Source organism: Dipodomys merriami, unplaced genomic scaffold (assembly GCF_024711535.1).
Source record: "Dipodomys merriami isolate MVZ:Mamm:240054 unplaced genomic scaffold, mDipMer1.0.p SCAF_664, whole genome shotgun sequence".
In the NCBI taxonomy this organism is placed as follows: Eukaryota; Metazoa; Chordata; class Mammalia; order Rodentia; family Heteromyidae; genus Dipodomys; species Dipodomys merriami.
The window spans coordinates 200,720-214,763 of NW_027206251.1; the positions used below are offsets into that span (position 1 = coordinate 200,720).

Sequence of the window (14,044 nt, forward strand, 5' to 3'; positions counted from 1 at the left end):
GTACTCATTACTTTACCTTATTTATATAACTGTAACCCCTGTGCACATTACCATTAAAATAATATTAAATTGAAATGAAAAATAAACCAAGTGATATACCAATTAAGAATTCTTAGAGTCCATTGGTTAAAAACGTTGTAAAAACCTGCCCTAAATGCCCAAGGAATATACTTTGATGATACTATTTAAATACTTCAACTTCAGCAGAAAAGCAAAATTTTAAAAACTGTTACAAAGTAAAGTAATAAATCAGAATATATTACTATTAATATTAATCATAAGATGAATTTATAGTGGTAGTCAAATATGTAAGAAATGATGCAATTTGCCATTAATTTGCAATTAATAAGTGAGAAAGAATTTTTTAGGTCTTTTTAAATTATCATAAGATTAATGAAGGAACTGTTCTGTCACATCATATGATAATCAGATGAAGCTGATATTATAGCAAAGAACAGATTGTATTAAGTTTTTGAATGTTCATGTATATACTTATTTTGGTTGTGGGAACTTGTGGGTGTTTCAAATTCGGGTAAAGTTTTCTTGCTAGGCAGGCGTCATATCAGTGGTTAATTTTAGGAGAGGGGTTTCCTTTCCACAAGAACATGCACCTGATCTGTCCTTTTAGCCTTCTCATCATCAATGGCATCCGAGATGAACACCAACTTGTCCAGACTGCTACCTTCACTGGCCTGGATCCACAATCCATCTAATCGTAGTAACTAGATAGTGAAGGATGTTGGAAATGATCCAATGCACCAAGCTATAGATTGAGAAGGAATTTCACTAACCTTTTGGCCTGGGTTCTGTTCTCAAGCCTCTGAAGTATTTAAGAGTACAGATAGGAGCCCCTGGTGCCAAGCAGTAACAGTATAAAGAAATTAGACATATATATGACTTAGGCTTGTGATTATCTCAGGAAATGAATAAAAGAGCAGTGAAGCATAGAGGACAGCCAGAATTTTAACTAGGTACTCAGAGGATGAATAAACTTAAATAGCTACTCGGGAGTCTGAAATCTCATGACCACTGTTCAAAGCCAGTCCAATCATGAAAATACAAGCGATTATCTAAAAAAAAGAAAAAAAAAAGAAATGGGTGAAGTGGTAGACCACTATCCTTGGGCACAGAATCTGAGGAATAATTCCCAGGCACTATCAAGCCTCAAGAATGATGACTGCATGCATGAGCACATGCACGTGTGCATTTGCATACTCGCATGCGCATGAACACACACACACACACACACACACACACACACACGCACAAATGAGTATTTCAATGTGAAGTTCTTTATTTTTTACCTTTGCTGTACTTTATTTCCCTGTACTGGCTCACAAATTAACAAAATCAGCTAAGGACATATTAACATAAAATTCATCATGTTTCTCTAAAATCTACACTCTTTTTGGAAGCCTGCTTTTATTTGATCCAAAAGTAAATTATTCAGGAAGTCAATTCCTCACACTCAATTTTATAGTATTAGATGATTGCTGAGGTTCTTCCTAGCAATATGATTTTGTGAAATCCTGCATCAAGCAATATATTTCTTTCACTAGAAGTGAAGCCTCTGTCAAAAAATTAATAATAGGTTTTTCTCCTCCTGGCATGCATCTGTAGTTATATTATCTTTATATATTTCATGATCTGTGTATGACAAAGACTACCGTGAAAGTAAAAACACCCTTCTCAACGTTTAGCATTTTTTATACCATTCATAGATATGAAGGTGTTTAACTGTTACTGAAATTGCTTTGGAATAAATAATGTTCACCCTGACTATCTTGAGAAAAAAGAATTGGTTTCTCAGCACTTTAGGTAAGAACATCAGGGAAAGAAACAAAATGAAAAGTGAGGAACAACTCAACACATACATTCAAATGAAACAAAACAAGATAAGAAAACACAAATTAATTCAGTACTCAAGAACCTGCAGGAAATGCAAAGATTTTTTAAAAATCAGCTATGAAAAGCTTATGAAAATCCTGACTTCATGGGAGTGCACTGATGTGAGAACAGTGGCTAAAGCCCAGACTAGACAGAAAAAACTGTACAGAATACCATGCACTTGTTATTCTAAATTCCAGGAAGAATAACATAAAGTGGACTGAGGCCAAGATCATACACAAGTAGGAAGCCAGTTTCTATCTGAAAAATTATCAGGATAATTTAGGGCTGGCACATGACAAAGTGGTAAGCACACCCATTTAGGGGGCACAAGACACTGAATTCAAACTGTAATATCAGGAATATTAAAGAAAAAAGTTATGATTGTAAATAATTGGAATAATTGTAACACTTGAGTATTTTAGTGGAGAAAAATCCATTAGAGAGATAGAATGAACCCACTTTCCTATGCTACTTTAGTGATAATGTTTAGTGGTCCTTCAGCCAAAACAGAGTTACCTTGCAAATGAGCATGGATGTGCATTTCGGTGATGGAAATACTCTACTTACACAGATGTAAATTAAATAGATTTTTTTGGGTAGATTGTAGTTCTTGAACTAAGAGCCTGGGTGATGTCCCTGAGCTTTTTCTCTCAAGGCTACCACTCTATTACTTTGAGCCACAGTTCCTATTCTTATTTTCTGTTCGTTGTTTGGAGATAAGAGGCTCATGGACTTTCCTGCCCAGGATGGCTTCAAACCATGTTCATCAGATCTCAGCCTCCCGAGTAACCAGGATCCCAGGCATGAACCATCGAGGTTTTTAATAATTTAGTAAATTGTATAGTTACAGAAGTTATAAATTATCATTGTAACCTGTGTAATATATGTATGTATGTATATATCAATACATATGGGAAGAAATAGTTTAACACATTTTTGAATCTACAGAACATATATGAAATCATCCTTCATTATAATATAATATGGAAACAAAAGTTAATGAGGAGCAAAACAAAGGGAATTGTTACAAGTTTCTTTTTGTTGAGTGAAATATGTATCAGTTTGGAAAAAAACTATCTCTACTTTAACAAAATGGATAATTGCTATTAATTCCAATCCATCTATTAGCCCATATTGTACATCCTCACACATGAGTGTCAAAATCAAACCAAAATTTTTTGTCTGTATTTAACTCACCTGTTATAATTTAGGGGATAGATGACGTAATCAAATAAAGATTAAAATAATAGAAAGTGAGGCTATGAGTTAGAGCTGAAAAAGATTTTAAATATGATAATAGCTAATTAAAATGTGTATTTCTTACTTTTCCTCTGTTGTTATGTCTCTCATTCCCACATTAGGAAAGTACTTAGAAGGTTCTCACTAAATTTATGTAAGTATTAAAAATATATTGAAAGAATATGGGCATAGTGTGGTTTTAGCTTATTGAGACATGTATGGGAGAGTGTGTTTTTGAGGACTTGCAATACGTTGTGATGGAGATAAAAGGAAGGTGTGCTTATTCTAGAAAACTGGCTAGAGGATGGCTCTCAGAATGGTAGTGATGAATTCTTCCAAAAGGTTACAGTAAAATCACTTTCACAACCTTGTTCATTACTGCACTATTCACCACAGCCAAGTTATGGAAACAGCCAAGATGCCCTTTGGCGAAGGGATGGTTGGAGAAAGTGTGTCATATATACACAATTGGATTGCACCTATCCAATTTGAGCACTGTTACATTATTTACAAAGAAAGGGATAGATCTAAAAATATGTTAAGTAAACGAAGTGAGAAGCAGACACACAAAGGACTCATGTTCTGTCGCATATTTGGAAGCCAGAATTTTATGCAAGTTAGACATCAGTATTAACCAAAGTTTTCATTTTTCAGAGCAGTATTTAAAAGGTGTAATTTTTTTTATAAAATTGAACTTTTCATCTAACAAAATGAATACCAGGAAGCTATCACTTGGAAGATGTGAGGGGAAGTCAAAGGGAAGGAATAAAGGGAGTTATGGAGGAAAAAAGTGAAGACATAATATTCAATGCAAATAATATGAAATTAGAAAAAATTAAAGTGGGGTGAGGTTTGGAAGGGTAGGGAAAAGTTATATAAAGATCCATTATAGTTAAAAATTCATTTATTGAATGGAAATTCCCGTATACACCTAGTTAAGATAATAAAAATATGATTAAAAACAATGGAGATATTTGATCTTAAACTGTGTTCTCTTAATCCATGAGTCAATATACTAGTTTCCTCCTCAGAAATTTTCTTTACGGGTATTTTCCTCATAGTGACAGAAAAGTGATCAATGCAATGAATATCAATACATCACATTGCACATATAAAATCACAGTAAAAATGTTAGAATTCATTACATGATAAAATAAGAGGTAGAATTTGCCAAATGCTAATTGATTGTTTTTCCAAGTACTTAACCTATGGTATATAATTGAATCCTCACAATAATTCTATAAAGTGGAACTCCTTACATTTTTAATTCTCAGATGATGATATTGAAGTCTTCAGAGTTGGAATTACTACTACAACATTGCACACATGGTAAGTGTTAGCCTGACGATCATCTCCGACTGTATCAATTAACCTCATTCTATTTTATGACTAAAATACCAGCACTTAGTTTAAAAATTATAGGAAAATTTCCCGAATTATTGTTTTCACTTTCACAATATTTCACTTTATCTTTGTTAGAAAATAGGGAACTGTAATATGAAAACTCAAAGTTCATAATCAATTACCTCCCTGGTGAAAGGAACTGCTCAAGTATAATATTCTTGATTTCTAGCTCAAAATAGTAGAAATCATATTTTATCCCTTCACTCAACACTGCACTGCCTGGGGACCCTATTTCTGTTTAACACTGTCTTACTGAAAGAATGACCTCCCCAATTCCTGATGGAAAAATACTGCAGGTCTTATGGACAAATCATTTCCACTTTGTAGCTCAACTAAGTTGTTTACCATTCAAGTATTTTGATTGCTTTTTATACCCAACATTTTGAGAGAAAGGTACTACTTCAAAATGCTATTAAACAAGACTGATATAAAAATCACCTTTGACCCCAGATAAATATTTTACCTTTCCTATACTCAAAAATGCACTCTGACCTATCATTAATGTTAGGAATGAGAGGATAAAAAATCATAGACACCAAGACCTAAGTATGAATTAAAGACTCTCCAACTTGTGAATACTATTGGTTTAAAAAGACATGAAGGGATGGAAAGGTGGCTTAGTGGTAGAGTGCTTGTCTTGGATGCATGAAGCCCTGGGTTAGATTATTTAGCAGCACACAAGCATAAAGAAAAAAGTGGAAGTGACGCTGTGGCTCAAGTGGTAAAGCGCTAGAGTGGAGCTTAAGAGCTGAGGAATAATGCCCAGAGTTCATGCCCCACTACTGTACCCCTCCCCCTCAAAATAAAGACATCAATACTACCAATGTTTTTCAAAATTTCTTATGATAATGAAGATTCAATTATAAACTATTAACACTTGAAAATACTCATTTTCATGGTAGTAGAACACAAAACACAAGATTAATCCTAACCATATTAAAAGACATTTATTTATACTACAAATTCACTCTTATAACTACAAAGATTCTAAAAATAACTGAAGCACAGTGACACAAAAATAATTTAACTGCATCATCTACATTCAAAGGACTGTGCTAATAGAAAGCAAAATTATACTAATAATTAAGTTATCCAATTCACTTACATTCTTTTATTCTATTTCTTTTAGTTTCATAAAAACTGGCTTTTCATAAAATCATCCATAAAAGAGCCTATATACACACTTACATTTTCAGATCTTAACAATATTTATTTCAGAAATATCTTTAGCTGTATAGTCAATGAACTAAAATATTACTAAAATATTTAAATGGTTTTCAAAAATTGCAAGACTCGCTCTGGGATGTTATTTATATTGGAAAAGATATTTGAAAAGCCTTATTTGTTAAAGTTGTGATCGTTACTCCCACAAAAGAACTATTAATGAAGGAACATTTGTATTTGTATGTACAAAACAACTTCAAATGCATCCACAATCTGGAGATGACACGTGTTTTTGTTTTTTTTTTAAATATATATCTAACAAGCATAGCCACAATACTGATTTTCAGTCAATATGATGCGATATTCAAACCTTAAAAATACGGGGTTTATTATCATAGTGTGAATAGATATGATATTACAAAGAAAGTTATTTTCAACAGAAATTTGGAAAGTGTTTATCCACCTTGAGTTTCACAGAAAAAACCAGAGAGCAATACCTATTTCTTCAAGTCGGTCAAAATCACTCCATGAATATTTCTTAAAAATATAACCAATTTAAGATTTCAAATACATATTTTGTAATGACAGTCATCTTACAGCAATAAATTACTACCTGATTATATGTGTATCTTTTTACCTAACATATATTAAGAACTGAAAATGATTGCTTTTATCTAACTTATGTTGTAAATGCTTTGATTATGATGATGTTATTAACAAATAAAATGTACAGAAGGGTGGTTCCACTGAAATGACAGGACAGAACACTGATAAATAAAACAACATTGCAACACAGTTCTTTTCAGCCTCACCCTGTTCATATTGGCAAGCAACATTGCAACAGCACACACACACACACACACACACACAGACACAGACACACATAAACACGTATGTGTGCACACGTTCACACACATATACATGCATGCTAAATTCAGGGTTTATTGTACAAAAAAGTTCAAATAAAATATTAGTGATTAGGACAAATGATAATTTGCCTTATTACAAAATAATTCATAATCCAGTCACCATGGTAGTCACATTTCATCTGCCCCTCCACTTGTGACCACTTAATATATTTTAGGTAATTTTTTAGCTAATTCATTCCTTCATTAGTTAAATACTAATACTAGAGCTTGAACTCAGGGCCTAGCTCTGTCCCAGAATTTGTTATGATTTTGTTTTAGTTTTCTCAAGTCTAGCATTTTATTGCTTGTACCACAGCTCCATTTCTAGCTTTTGCTGGTTACTTTCAAACCAGAATCTAATGGACTTTTTTCTTGCTCTGGTTTCAAACCACAATCATCAGATTTCATCTTTCTGATTAGCTAGGAATAAAGACATGAGCCACCAGTGTGGCTCCTACTTTTTCCTATACTTATCTATTGCACATACTTAGATAGCAATTTAATATTGAGAGTATAGAAGCAAGCTGTATAGTGATTATATTGTTCTGTCAGAAATTCAAGTTAGTAATGTAAATTTCTTCTTAAGAACATACACAAAAAAATACTTAAGAAGAAATCTGATGATGATGATGATGATGATGATGATGATGATGATGATGATGTGTGTGTGTGTGTGTGTGTGTGTGTGTGTGTGTGTGTGTGTGTGTGTACTGTTGCAATGTTTCACATGTAAGCACTGTGCAGGGATGTCCAGACATTTACAGTAATTGCGTGAATATCTGCCTTGAGCTACCAACTCATGGACAATGTCTAAGTGTCCACTCTAGGCTTCCCGATGAAGAGGGGTATACTCATCCTCATCCCTAGTATTCATAGGAGTGGCATTTTTGGAAATTAGTCTCCACACTGTAGTAAGCAGCAAGAAAAGCACTCTACCACTGAGCCACTTTCCCAGCCCAAGGATTAAGATTCTTGTTTGTAATTTGGTCATAGCTATATCTCTTTATGTAGGCTACTAAAAATGTATTTACTAATTTCCAGTTAATATATAAATTCTATTTCCATCTCTTTTAACAAATAAAAAATAAAATTGTTTGCTTTGTAAATGGATCAGAAGCATGGATTTTTTGGCTAGCTAGGTGATTGCACATCTCTCTCTCTCTCTCTCTCTCTCTCTCTCTCTCTCTCTCTCTCTCTCTCTCTCTCTCTCTCTCTCTCTCTCTCTCTCTCTCTCTCTCTCTTTCATGATTCTCAGATACAATATGGTTGCTCCATAATTATCCTAATTTATTTTGCTTTTATATTTTTGGTTGCATCATTTCACTTTCTGCTCTACCATTTAACAAATCAGCACACATAAACAGAACCACAGAAGTTGTTCTGTGGCTCAAGTGGTAGAGCACTTGCCTTGATTTGAAGAGCTCAAGGACGGTGCCCAAACCCAGAGTTCAGGCCCCACAACTAATTTTTTAAAAAAAAGAATCTAAATCCTTGATAATTCTTGGAACAGATCTGACTGAAATCAATTGAATCACACTTTTCCTGCACAATGAAAGAAAAGGTCCAGGCTGGGAAAGCAGCTAGAGAAGGCAGGCAGATTTTATCGGTGACAAAACTTTGTGGAAAATGGTACAGAGGATTACTTACTGGAGATCCATTTGCACTGGAAGCATGATGCTGAACTATTGCTTGCTGATTCTGAACTATTGCTTTGATCATTATATTCTCCAAGAAGAAACAATGAAATTTAATTGATATCAAAGGACTACTAATGCATTTTGACTTCTCATTAAGCATCTTTAATCATCAAAATCACCTGAAGAAAATAGATAGGCCTACTTTTTTATTTTTTGGTCTGGTCGTGGGGCCTGAACTCTGGACTGAGCATTGTCCCTCAGCTCTTCAGCTCAAGGCTAGCGCTCTACCACTTGAGCCACAGGGCCACTTCCGGCTTTTTTCTTTTTGCTTATGTGGTGCTGAGGAATCGAACCCAGGGCCTCTGGCATGCAAGGCAAGCGCTCTACCACTGAGCCACCTTCCCAGCCCAGGCCTAATTTTTTTAGATGGAAACAAGTGTTTAAAACAAAACAAGAATTTAGGTAGTCATACAAAGGACTTCTATTTTACTACTGCATTATACATTTTTTTCTAATGTTGGTTACCAATAAATAATGGATCTATTAGAAAGCTCTTAAAGCTCATATATTGAATAGTAATTTCTCTTACACTATATCTTTGTATTTCCCAAATCATTTACATAGTAGGCTTTGTTTCCTATTTTCTCCTTCTTAGAATAAGCTGCATATGAAGACACCACTGTCCCTCATTTTCAGTCTGTGCATTTTAATACGGAGGAAAATCTTTCCTCTGCTCTCTATCAATTCAGTACTCCTCAGTTACCACAATTTAAAATAGTAAAAATGGAAAAAGAGAAAATAAATCATGGTGAAAAAACATGCAGAAAATTCACCGGATTTTTCTGACCATTTCAACCTACGTGAACTATTGGGGAAATACATGGACACCTCATTCCCACTGGTACTCAAAGTCTCTGGTTAGGCAATTCTGATGAAGACAAGGAACAAGATCAAAACGTGAGGAAGGTATCAATTGCAAGAAAATAATGGAGAAGAATCCATGCAAATTTCTTCTTTGAGATGCTGAAATTAATCGGCTTACTATACTGCCGAGACTACTTTCCAAAAAGGCCACTCATATGTATACTAGAAATGAGGTAAGTATACCCCTCTTCATCGGGAATCCTAGAGTGGACATTTTGACATTGTCCATGAGTTGGTAGCTCAAGGCAGATATTCATGCAAGAATTCTGAATGGCTTGGCACCCCTGCACAGTGCGTATATGTGGAATAATACCAGAATGGATTCTTTCTTACTTCATCATGATGCAGATACCAATCCCTAAACTAAAGGCCTCTTGACCTCCTTAAATATTGTTTCTTGGGATAGAAATAGCAAAGATACGCTGTATCTCCTTCTGTTTAAACATGATTTCAAACCGGACTGAAGAACAACTTGGAAGAAACTGCATTTGATATTGCCAAAAGCATAAGTATGTATCACTAACTCTTTGAAGTTGTGGATGGCTGTACAAATTGTTCTCCTATGTAGTAATGGTTTGGTTAAGTTTCTTAAATTTCAAAAGTGCCAGTCCATCCTTTCTGTCCCTACAAAATATTTTCATAATACAAAATAACAGCAAGATCTTAATTTAAAAATTTATGGATTCCATGTTATTCTTCCACGTGAATTGCCTGACTTTGATGTCAAAATGTATTCAAGAGTTGTTTGTATGCATCTATAATGATTTCTGCAGAGTTTTTGATTTTTTTAATTTTATCTTATCTGTTGAAAAGAATAGTATAGAAATTAAAGATATTCTTGGTGATTGTCTGAAAAAAGTATCTATGTTTGTATAAAGTCCATAATCTATTTCATTGTCTTCTAGATATAATATTTTGAAGTCTACATTGTTTTATAATATATAGGTTCATTAATAAATGTGTCCTTTCAGATTACATTCCATATAGGAAAAGTTTAAGATTCCTTTTTCCTAAGCCTTTATATTATTTTATTTCTTTGGGATAAAAAGATAATGTTATCTAATTTCAAGTATTTTAAAGGTTATGCTATGTAAGGGCCTTTCGAAGGTGAAAGTTTAATACACTGATGTCAAACTAACCTTTAATTCTATGAATTACAGGTTTTGTTACACTTGTATTTTTCTAATCAACTTTTTAATAACTGTTTTTCATTGCATTTGAAGAATGAAAAATATGGAATAATTCACAAATTTTCATGCCATCCTTGTGCAAGTGCCATGTTAATCTCTGTATTGTAATTTGTGTAGACCTGCTGCTGAAGCATGGAGTATCCTCTAAATTTAAGTAGTTAACGATGTAATCTTTATACACGCATATATCCTTGGTTGCCTATTTGTAACAAGGAACCTTTATTGTTACTAAAAATGCTATTGATCTTATTTCTCTAAATTTCTTTGTATAGTGGAAAAAACTTATATATTGTTTGGTCGATTGCTCATATTTGCAATTTTTTGTCAATGACTATTTTGACGTTTTCATTTTAAATTTGATCATATTTTGAAGCCTTTATAGCTAAGTTCAAAGGTAATGGCTTTTCAAGTACTTATTTATCAACTGAGTTAGCTTTGTGGAGCTAATGGATTCAAAGTAAGCCTTGCTTAAGAGCTACTTCTAAACTTCTGCAGCTTAAAATTTTCTAAATGAGGTCTCAGTGGTACAAATGTCTTTCTGTCCCTTTACCCTTCTTCCATGTAGGAACAGACCAACCAGAATATCTTACCTGACAGCATAGATTGTCTTACTGGAACAAAACTAATCTTAGTTACAAGGGTTCATAGAGATATGAACACTTCAGACTTAATTCTTCAGAATAAAGGTATTTTATCAAAATATAATTGTTTATTATTCCTATCATTTCAAAACTAGCTAAAGCCAAGAAGGTAAAAAAAATGTTCATATTCATGTTTACTTAATATCCTGGCCTGTCTACCATCCAACCAGGCAGGAACTTGCACTACTGACTTTCTATCACCAAATATTTCCATAACTCCTGAAAAAGTCCATATGTTTTTCCTCGATATTAGGCCTTAAATTGGTAATGTTTTAATCAAAGAGTTTCCTCTTGCCTCCAGGCTGTAAATTTACAAATGGTAAAGTTTTATGTCTAACTCTACCAAAAACTGAGGTAGAGATAATGGAATAATACTTTAAAACACAGTTGCCTTTGATGCCCTAATCACAACGGAACATTGCATAACAATTTCTTCTATTATATATACATATATATTTTATATTTATATGTGCTGATCTTAAATTTCACACAGTGAATCTTACTAGAATTCATTGATAATTTGACAAATAAATTTAAAATTATTCCCATAAATAGATTGGAACATAAATAATTAGGTTTAGAATATATATTAGAATATAAAAAGTATCAATGCAATGTCTTCGGTATAAACTTGTATTACCTTCTAAGTGTTCTTGGTCTTCTGAATTCACATAGTAAAAAAAAAGCAGTATTGTTTTCCTCTAATCTAGAAGAGATTTTACACTGCTGATGTGTTTCTTGTGTTAACTCGCTAGTCCCAAAGTGTTTTTTTCCATATTTCTGAAGCGTTCTTACTGATTATACCCAAATTTTTGCTGATATGATGCCTAAAAGCTATTATTCTTCTGCAGTACCCATGGGTATGAGGATATCAGGTCCCAGTTACCTGCATCATCAGATAACATGGGCAAGACTTCTCACCTTGGCCCATGCAACATTTTAAGAGAAAGTAATTGAAGACCCATCTCATATTCTCATTTCCTATAATATTTCAGTGCCCCAATTCCTTGCAGGAATTAGCAGTAAGCAATTGTGAAATGTAAGGCAACTCAAAATGAAAGATGAGATCACAAAATATGACAGAAAGTACTGTAGTTCAAACTTTCAATTTACAGATGACCAGCCCATATGAGTAAACAAAATCACAAATGTCACAAGATTATTTTTAATACCCCTCTCCTAATGATGAATGGAAGATTTCAGTCCAGCATAAGTAGGCCGAAAAATAATTCCTGAATGTTAGATCCATAATTGTTCTACCAAGGCTAGGAAATCTTGACTTGGAGTTCAAATATAATTTCGAAAACCATTAATTGAGAAGACCCTTAGTACTTCAAAACACTGGTACTTCAGTAAAACTTGGTTCTGTAGTCTAAAAATGTTGTCATTCTCAAACCAATGATAACATACATTTAATCTCTTGAAAGTATATTCCTTTTCAAATAAACTTTTTATAATCATATTCACCAAAATAACACTTGACAAGTAGATGATAGTGACATTAAGTTTTTCAAGTGTAGGAATCAAGTTACAATAGAGTTGATTTGTTTACCCAGCACTAATGCCAAATAAGTTCAACCATTCAATAAAGTGTAGAAATAGTATCTCGCACCATTTGCGTTGTTCAGTAGGTGCCTTCCAGAAATGTGTTAAATACATCAGCCTCCCATAATTCAAACCCAAATATTAGCTAATAAAGTAAATTTCATCATATAAGAAGGTACATTTTAAAAAGTCACTAATAGTTGCCTTATCATGTGTTGCCTTATCATATATTTTCCCTATCTGTCTAACATAGTAAGAAATATGACTTTAAGTCTTGAATATGAGTACTGATCAGAGATGTGACAAACATAAAATCTGTCTTCTATTGCTATCATATTCATCTACAGTAGTAAATTTTAGTTTTCTTCTTTTTCCAAAATTTATAGGTAGTAGAAAATATCATCCCATGTAAAATAAAATAATCACACACCATTGTACAAAGCCATTTATAAAAACTGGTAGTTAGCTATAAATTCTAAGTGATGTTTAAACTTTCTTGTTGACTAAAGATTAATCTTCCAAAACGATGAGAATAAAATCATGTCTTGGTGCTTCACGTCTCCAGTCTTGCAAGTTGTTATTGCAGATGAATGAATTATGGAAATATAAGCTGACATCATTTCAAGTATATGTGGGATTGAAACTCCTTGGAATGTATTAACAGACAGTTTAACAGAACGACTATCAGGAAGTTGAAACCAGAAAGGAATAATAGTAAAGACATAAAATGAATGAAAAATGGAACAAGGGGCAAGTACAGCTAGAATACTCAATGTACACATGTAATAAAGGAAGTCCTAAATCTGCAATAAATCTTGGAGAAAGGGTTGGTTGAGAATGATAGAAGGAGTATTGGACAATTAGGTGGACATATTTAATTGTAACACAAATGCACAACCTTTTGAAATTCAGTTAAAAACACAACTACAAACAAAAACACACAAAAATCACAACCAAACAGCAATGCTTAGAGAGTATGTATATGAGCTCACAAAATTTTAAGCAGTTAATGAAGGGCAGTCATGGGAAAACAAACAAAGTTGTCCAAAGAGGGCAGTTTGGGGTAGGGGAGAATCTTGAACAGATTTGAATAGATTGTCAAAGGTTATAAATCACCTACATCGACTGCAAATATTTTCTTCTGTGAGTATTCTCTTTTTTTTTGGGGGGGGGGTCCGGTCGTGGGGCCTGAACTCTGGGCCTGGACGCTGTCCCTCAGCTCTTCAGCTCAAGGCTAGCGATCTACCACTTGAGCCACAGCTCCACTTCCGGCTTTTTTCTTTTTGCTTATGTGATGCTAAGGAATCGAACCCAGGGCCTCAGGCATGCAAGGCAAGTGCTCTACCACTGAGCCACTTTCCCAGCCCCCACTCTTTGAGTATTCTTTATCTGAACTGGTTACTCCAGTCCTGAGCTACACTTTATAGCTTGTGAGGATAGAATGGAAGAAACAAGGTCAAGATCCCATTACACCACTGGAGAGAAAACAGTCCTGTATGGGT

The 14,044-nt window shown here is 33.8% G+C and overlaps 1 pseudogene; it reads right to left on the bottom strand.

Moving 5' to 3' along the window:
• Positions 1-10,393: 10,393 nt before the first annotated feature.
• Positions 10,394-10,490, bottom strand: LOC138815743 (U6 spliceosomal RNA; annotated as a pseudogene).
• Between the last annotated feature and the right edge of the window lie 3,554 nt (positions 10,491-14,044).